We start from the raw sequence: 8,731 nt of genomic DNA on the forward strand, positions 1-8,731 counted from the left end.
GTAGGAGACGAAGGAGTAGGAGGAGGAGGAGTAGAGGAGTAGGAGTTAGGAGGAGGAGTAGGAGGAGGAGGTATAGGAAGTAGGAGGAGTAGGAGGAGGATAAAGTAGGAAAAGAGGAGGAGGAGGAGTAGGAGAAAGAGGAGGAGTAGGAGGAGTAGGAGGAAGAGGAATAGGAGGAGGAGGAGTAGGAGGAGGAGGAGTAGGAGGAGGAGGAGTAGGAGGAGGAGGAGAGGAAGAGGAGGGAGTAGGAGGAGGAGGAGTAGGAGAAGAAAGAGTAGGAGGTGGAGGAGTAGGAGGTGGAGGAGTAGGAGGAGTAGGAGAAGGAGTAGAAGGAGGAGGAGAAGGAGTAGGAGGAGGAGGAAGAGTAGGAGGAGGAGGAGGAAGTGGAGGAGTAGGAGGAGGAGTAGGAAGGGGAGGAGTAGGAGGAGGAGTAGGAGGAGGAGGGAGTAGGAGGAGGAGGGGAGGTAGGAGGAGGAGGAAGTAGGAGGAGGAGGAGTAGGAGGAGGAGGAGGAGGAGGAGGAAGAGTAGGAGGTTCGAGAGAGGAGGAGGAGTAGGAGGAGGAGGAGTAGGAGGAGGAGAGAAGGAGGAGAGGAGTAGGAGAGGAGGAGTAGTGAGGAGTGGAGGAGGAGGAGGAGTAGGAGAGTAGGAGGTAGGAGGAGTAGGAGGAGGGAGGAGTAGGGAGGATAGTAGGAGGGAATGAGTAGGAGGAGGTAGGAGGAGGAGGAGGAGGAGGAGGAGGAGGGCGAGGAGGAGTAGGAGGAGGAGGAGGAGGAGGAGTAGGAGGGAGGAGGAGGAGAGGAGTAGGAGGAGGAGGGAGGAGTAGGAGGAGGAGTAGGAGGAGGAGAGGAGTGAGGAGTAGGAAGAAGTAGGAGAGGAGAGTAGGAGGAGAGGAGGAGGAGAGGAGGGGAGAGAGGAGGAGGAAACGTGGAGGAGGAGGAGTAGGAGGAGGAGGAGTAGGAGGAGGAGGAATAGGAGAGGAGGAGTAGGAGGAGGAGGAGTGGAGGAGGAGAAAGGAGGAGGAGGAGGAAGAGGAGGAGGAGGAGAGGAGGAGGAGGGAGTAGGAGGAGTAGAGGAGGAGTAGAGAAGTAGGAGAGGAGTAGGAGGGAGGAGGTAACCTATGGGAGGAGTATGAGGAGGAAACTTAATATACTACTGCTATCACTATCCTATCCGATTAATCCAATTATGATCAAATGTCTGGTTGTCATATCTTTTATTGCAAAAGATAATATTATATCTGCGGATTAGATTCCAAGTATTTGTCTAAGCGATTTTTAAATGTTGTGATCGTGTTACTTTCGACGACAGTGGGAGGTAACGAATTCCACACATTAACAACCCGGTTAAAGAAGAAGTGCTTACTTTCGTTCGTAGAGAATCTTTTGCCAATTACTTTGAAATCGTGGCGTCTTCTTGTATTTGATTGGTCTAATAAGAAGTAATCTTTGACATTAATGTTGTCAAAGCCTTTGAACATTTTAAAAACCTCAATCAAATCTCCTCGCATTCTTCTTTTTGAGAGGGAGAATAAGTTTAGATTTTTTAGTCTTTCTTCATACGGCAGATTTCTCAGCCTTGGTATCATTTTGGTCACTCTCCGTTGTACTCTTTCTAGTTTGTTAATATCTTTCGGGTAGTATGGGGACCAAAATTGTACACAGTATTCTAGATGGGGACGAACCAAGGAGTTATAGAGGTTTAGCAATATTTTTTCTGATTTATTTTCGAAGATTCTTCCGATGAAGCCAAATAATTTGTTTGCTGTTTTAACAACTTCTGAGCAATGTTGACTTGGCTTCAAATCATTTGATATTAAAACTCCTAGATCTTTTTCTTTAGTTACTGAATCCAGTATTTCGCCATTCATTTGGTATTGGATGTGATCATTGTTACCTCCAATGTGCATAACTTTACATTTGTTAACGTTAAATTTCATTTGCCACTTGCTAGCCCAACTTGATAATTTATCTAGATCGGATTGTAGAGTTTCTTTCTCTTTGGTGGTTATTACTTTACCGGCAATTTTTGTGTCATCAGCAAATTTTGATACTTTGCAGAGGAGGCCGTCATCTAGATCATTTATATATATTAAGAACAAGACTGTTCACAAAACTGATCCTTGCGGTACGCCACTTTTAACGTCGAGCCAGCTAGATGATGCCCCGTTAATTACGACCCTCTGTTTCCGCTCTGAGAGCCAATCTTTAATCCAGTTGTGGATATTACCAGAAATGCTGTGCATTTTTAATTTGTCTAGCAATCGTTTGTGGGGGACTTTATCGAATGCCTTCTGAAAATCTAGATAGATTATATCAACAGATCTACATTCCTCGTATTTGTTGAAGACGTCATGAAAAAAGTCAAGGAGATTAGTTAGACATGAGCGTTTGCTTCGGAAGCCATGTTGTGAATCTTTCATAATCTTATTTTCTTCTAAAAAATTTACTACGCTGTCACGGATAATTGTCTCTAGCAGTTTGCACACAATCGAAGTTAGGCTAATCGGTCTGTAGTTGCCTGGTTGTGATTTGTCCCCTTTCTTGAATATTGGTGTTACGTTAGCACATTTCCAATCTGATGGGGCTTTACCGATTGAAGAGGATGCACAAGGGTTTACCGATTTGATTTTTGACTTCTTGCAGAATTCTAGGTGAAATTTTGTCAGATCCCGGGGCTTTATTCATTTTGAGCTTATCAATGACTTGTACGACATCCCTTTCTGTAATTATGAGTTGATTTAAAACGTTTTGGCACATTTTATGTTCTGGTGGCTGATACACTGAGCAATCTTCGTCTGTGAAGACGGATGCAAAAAAATTGTTAAGGATTGAGGCCATCTCATTTTCATCATCCGTATGTTTTCCTTCATCGTCATTTAATGGTCCAATGCCGCATGTGAGCGTTTTCTTCTTATTCGCATAACTATAGAATTCTTTAGGGTTCGACTTGCTTGCCTCAGCAATATATTCTTCAAGATCTTTCTTACTACGCTTTATCAGTGTTTTTGTTTCGCGGCGAATTCTGTCTAGTGTTAGTTTATCGTCTTGGCTTTTAGTTGATAAATACTTTTTGTACGCACTCTTTTTACGAGAGAGGCTGTTACTAATTTCCCTATTCCACCACTTTGGTTTATTTGTTGCCGGGCGCCTTTCACGATAGGGAACACAGAGATTTACAGCATTGTTTAGGTCCTTGATGAAGTTTTCCCACGCTTTATCAATATCAGTCTCGTTCGAAGTTGTGCTCCAGTCTAAGTTTTCTAGTAATGATCGAAGTCTATTGAAATTAGCTCTACGGAAGTCGGGTACTTTTTCTTTGCTGGTCTTAGATAAATTGGCTTCCATTTTAATTTTGAATGTGATGGTACGATGATCACTAGTGCTGAATAATGGGCCTATATTTACTTGGTTTACAAGATTTTCTGTTGTAGAGAATATTAGGTCAAGGATGTTATCTCCTCGGGTAGGGCTGTTTACGCCTTGGAGGAGGAGGAGTAGGAGGAGAAGGAGTAGGAGGAGGAGGAGTAGGAGGAGGAGGTAGTAGGAGGTGGAGGAAAGGAGGAGGAGTAGGAGGAGGAGGTGTAGGAGGAGGAGGAGTAGTCGGAGGAGGAGGAGGAGTAGGAGGAGGAGGAGTAGGAGGAGGAGGAGGAGGAGGAGTAGGAGGAGGAGGAGTAGGAGGAGCAGGAGTAGTTGGAGGAGGAGTAGGAGGAGCAGGAGTAGTTGGAGGAGGAGTAGTTGGAGGAGGAGGAGGAGTAGGAGGAGGAGGAGTAGGAGGAGAAGGAGGAGGAGGAGAAGAGGAGGAGGAGGAGTAGGAGGAGGAGGAGTAGGAGGAGGAGGAGTAGGAGGAGGAGGAGTAGGGGAGGAGGAGGAGGAGGAGGAGGAGTAGTAGGAGAAGGAGGAGTAGGGGAGGAGGAGGAAGAGGTAGGAGGAGGATATAAGTGGAGGAGGAGGAGTAGGAGGAGATGGAGTAAGAGGAAGAGGAGTAGTAGGTGGTATGAGTAAGAGGAGAAGGAAGTAGTAGGAGGAGGATTACGAGGGGAGGAGTAGGAGGAGGAGGAGTAGGAGGAGGAGGAGTAGGAGAAGGAGGATTACGAGGAGGAGGAGTAGGAGGAGGAGGAGTAGGAGGAGGAGGAGTAGGAGGAGGAGGAGTAGGAGAAGGAGGATTACGAGGAGGAGGAGTAGGAGGAGGAGGAGTAGGAGGAGGAGGAGTAGGAGAAGAAGGAGTAGGAGGAGGAGGAGTAGGAGGAGTAGGAGTAGGAGGAGGAGTAGTAGGAGGAGGAGGAATAGGAAGAGGAGGAGTAGGAGGAGGAGGAGTGGGAGAAAGAAAGGAGGAGGAGGAGTAGGAGAAAGAGGAGTAGGAGTAGGAGGAGTAGGAGGAGTAGGAGGATTAGGAATAGGAGGTGGAGTAGGAGGAGGAGGAGGAGGAGGAGGCGAATGTAGGAGGAGGAGGAGGAGGACGGAGGAGGAGTAGAGTAGGAGAAGAGGGGTAGGAGGAGTAGGAGGTGGAGGAGTAGGAGGAGGAAGAGTAGGAGGAGAAGGAGTAGGAGGAGGAGGAGTAGGAGAAGGAGGATTAGGAAGTGGAGGTGTAGGAGGAGGAGGAGTAGGAGGAGGGGGGAGTAGGAGGAGGAGGAGTAGGAGGAGGAGGAGAGTAGGAGGAGGAGGAAGTAGGAAGAGGGAGGAGTAGGAGTAGGAGGAGGAGTAGGAGGAGGAGGAGTAGGAGGAGAAGGAGTAGGAGGAGGAGGAGTAGGAGGAGGAGGAGGAGTAGGAGGAGATGGAGTCGTAGGAGGAGGAGGAGGAGGAGGAGGAGGAGTAGGAGGAGGAGGAGTAGGAGGAGGAGGGAGGAGGAGGAGGAGGAGGAGGAGTAGGAGGAGGAGGAGGAGGAGTAGGAGGAGGAGGAGTAGGAGGAGGAGTAGGAGAAAGAGTAGGAGGAGGAGTAGGAGAAAGAGGAGTAGGAGGAGGAGGAGTAGGAGGAGGAGGAGGAGGAGTAGGAGGAGAACGAGTAGGAGGAGTAGGAGGAGGAGTAGGAGTAGGAGGAGAAGGAGTAGGAGGAGGAGGAGTAGGAGGAGGAGGAGTAGGAGGAGGAGGAGGAGGAGAAATAATAGGAGGAGGAGGAGTAGGAGGAGGAGGAGGAGGAGGAGGAGTAGGAGGAGGAGGAGTAGGAGGAGGAGGAGTAGGAGGAGGAGGAGTAGGAGAAAGAGGAGGAGGAGGAGTAGGAGAAAGAGGAGTAGGAGGAGGAGGAGTAGGAGGAGGAGGAGTAGGAGGAGGAGGAGTAGGAGGAGGAGGAGGAGTAGGAGGAGTTGGAGTAGTAGGAGGAGGAGGAGTAGGAGGAGGAGGAGTAGGAGGAGGAGGAGTAGGAGGAGGAGGAGGAGGAGTAGGAGGAGGAGGAGTAGGAGGAGTAGGAGGAGGAGGAGTAGGAGGAGGAGGAGTAGGAGGAGGAGTAGTACAATGAGTAGGAGGAGGAGTAGGAGAAAGAGGAGTAGGAAGAGGAGGAGTAGGAGGAGGAGGAGTAGGAGGAGTAGGAGGGGGAGAACGAGTAGGAGGAGGATTAGGAGGAGAGAGAGTAGGAGTAGGAGGAGAATGAGTAGGAGGAGGAGGAGTAGGAGGAGGAGGAGGAGGAGGACTAGGAGGAGGAGGAGTAGTAGGAGGAATAGGAGGATGAGGAGTAGGAGGAGGAGGAGTAGTTGGAGGGGGAGTACGAGTAGGAGGAGGAGGAGGAGGAGTAGGAGAAAGAGGAGGAGGAGGAGTAGGAGAAAGAGGAGTAGGAGGAGGAGGAGTAGGAGGAGGAGGAGTAGGAGGAGGAGGAGGAGGAGGAGGAGGAGTAGGAGGAGAAGGAGTAAGAGGAGGAGGAGTAGGAGGAGGAGGAGTAGGAGAAGGAGGAGAAGGAGTAGAAGGAGGAGGAGTAGGAGGAGGAGGAGTAGGAGGAGGAGTAGGAGGAGGAGTAGGAGGAGGAGGAGTAGGAGGAGGAGGAGTAGGAGGAGGAGGAGTAGGAGGAGGAGGAGTAGGAGGAGGAGGAGTAGGAGGAGGAGGAGTAGGAGGAGGAGGAGTAGGAGGAGGAGGAGTAGGAGGAGGAGGAGGAGGAGGAGGAGGAGTAGGAGGAGGAGGAGGAGGAGGAGGAGGAGGAGTAGGAGGAGGAGGAGTAGGAGGAGCAGGAGTAGTTGGAGGAGGAGTAGGAGGAGCAGGAGTAGTTGGAGGAGGAGTAGTTGGAGGAGGAGGAGGAGGAGGAGGAGGAGGAGTAGGAGGAGAAGGAGGAGGAGAAAGAGGAGGAGGAGGAGAAGGAAGACGAGGAGTAAAAGGAGATGGGGAGTACGAGAAAAAGGAGTAGGAGGAGGAGGAGGAAGAGGTAGGAGGAGGATGAGTAGGAGGAGGAGGAGTAGGAGGAGGAGGAGTAGGAGGAAGAGGAGTAGTAGGAGGAGCAGTAAGAGGAGAAGGAGTAGGAGGAGGAGGAGTAGGAGGAGGAGGAGGAGGAGGAGTAAGAATAGGAGGAGTAGGAGGAGTAGGAAGAGGAGGAGGAGGAGGAGGAGGAGGAGGAGAGCCCCCTCTCCCAGACATGTAAAAATTTTAAAATGTGTTACCTTTGAAATGGTTTTATTTTTATTATTATTAGATGCATAACTTTGCATTAATTTGTTTTAAATTATATTAGCCACTTTTCAGATCATTGCTGTAGTTTATCTAAATATTTTTGAATATCTAATTAGTTTAAGTGATCGTTTGCCATTCCGCACAGTTTTGTATCATCAGCAAATTTGGAGACAATAGATTTTAGTCCGTGGTCTATATCATTTATATATACTATGAATAGAAGTGGCCCAAGAACGGAACCATGAGTAACACCACTCGTAACATTTTTCCATCTGGAAAGTTTTGCCATTTAGAATAACTGTTTTTGATCATTCAACATATTACTAGTCCAACTTAATAGGCTATCACTTATTACGTTTAAAGCTAAATTAGTGAGTGGCCTTCCGTGGGGGAAGATATTATAAAATCTATATTGTTACTCTTGCCATAATTCGAGGTAACTGTGCTGTAGAATTCGAGTAAGTTAGTCACGCAAGAACTTTTCAGTCGGAATCCATGCTGGCTATCATTCATCAGACAGTTACTTTGTAAATGATATATATATATCTACACACACACACACACGCACACATATATATATATATATATATATATATGTATATACATATATATATACATGTATATGTATACATACATATATATGTATGTATATATATATATATATATATATATATATATATATATATGTATATATATATATATATATACATATATATATATATATATATATATAATATATATATATTATATATATAGGCGAAATTAGCAAAATAAAATGTTAAGGCTACACACATAATAACTACTTACCCATTACAACTAATTGAAGTAATTTGATCTAATTTATCGCCAAATATTTATTTTTCTTCAATTTAGAAACATACATTGTGGATACTAATGTTTTAACAACATAAATACAAAGTGAGAGGTATTAAAAAAAATAATGTTAAGATATATTTGCAGTCTGCAGCAGTATCAAATACACTGTATAGAAATTACAATATCCTAATACTGAAAATTTAGTTGCCACTATTTAATAATTTTTTAGTATTTTTGTCCTGAGTTTTGACACCTCTTTTTACTAATATTATTTGACATGTCTGCCTGAAATGTCCAATGAGATGCCAAGTGTTGATCAGCTCTCTGAGAAGTTTTTGTTGGTTTGAAAACAACTGTTGACACCCATGGGTAGATCCAAACATTGACACAATCTTTGTGGCAACATTTCTCAGGAAGATATGAAAAAAGGAACCAGGTAATCCCACTTCAAGAATTAGACTGCATTTCTTATAGTTCCATTTATTCTGGCTTATCAACATCAAAGGAGAATAGTGCTAAAAATCATACATTTGGTGTTCAAGACATGAGAAATGGCAATATAATTTCTTAAATTCCTTTGACAATAACTCCAAGGGACTGTCATAGTTATTAAAGTAAAATAGTGTTTTAACAGCTCTTTGCACACTGGAATTTTCATTTGACCTCTATGACTTCCATACACATATTTTTGTAGTGAAGCACTTGATGTCATCATACAACTGAGTGGTGATTTTGTTTTTACCTTGTAATTTCATGTTAAGGTCAGTTAACCAATTTCACAGTACCGACAAGCAACCTTTCTACAGAGCACATAACGAAAAACACAATAAACTTACACTTCCTCTACTTGAAAACCTTCTCGGTATTGTAAACTTCCTTAAGGAATTAAATGTCAGAGTAGTATTCAAATAAGACCACACCATCTAAAGAGCCCTCGTCGTCATCAAAAATAGCCTGCCTAACAACAACAACAACAACGGGATAGTGTATAGAGATCTTTCCGAAGATGATAGTAACAAAGAGTATATTGGACAAATTGGGATCAACTTGGAAACCAGGATTTCCCAATATGAATATAGTTTAAGATAAGATCAGTCCAAGAAAACAATCCTTTATTTCAACATAAAACATTAAAAAACTATCAATTTGATTGCGTGTGTGTGTGTGTGTACGCGCGCGCGTTTGTGCGTTCCTTTTTTTATGCATTATATTTGTTCTACCAATATGAAAAGACAGTTTTATTCAATCAAGGAATTAAACTTAGTTTTCTACGTTTTTGACTACAGTGGATTGAGTCGTCAGCCAGGCGGCTTTATTCAGCTGAGGGAAAGTT

The sequence above is a fragment of the Oratosquilla oratoria genome, chromosome 19, assembly GCF_046742065.1.
Source record: "Oratosquilla oratoria isolate Oo_2021 chromosome 19, ASM4674206v1, whole genome shotgun sequence".
NCBI classification, from domain to species: domain Eukaryota; kingdom Metazoa; phylum Arthropoda; class Malacostraca; order Stomatopoda; family Squillidae; genus Oratosquilla; species Oratosquilla oratoria.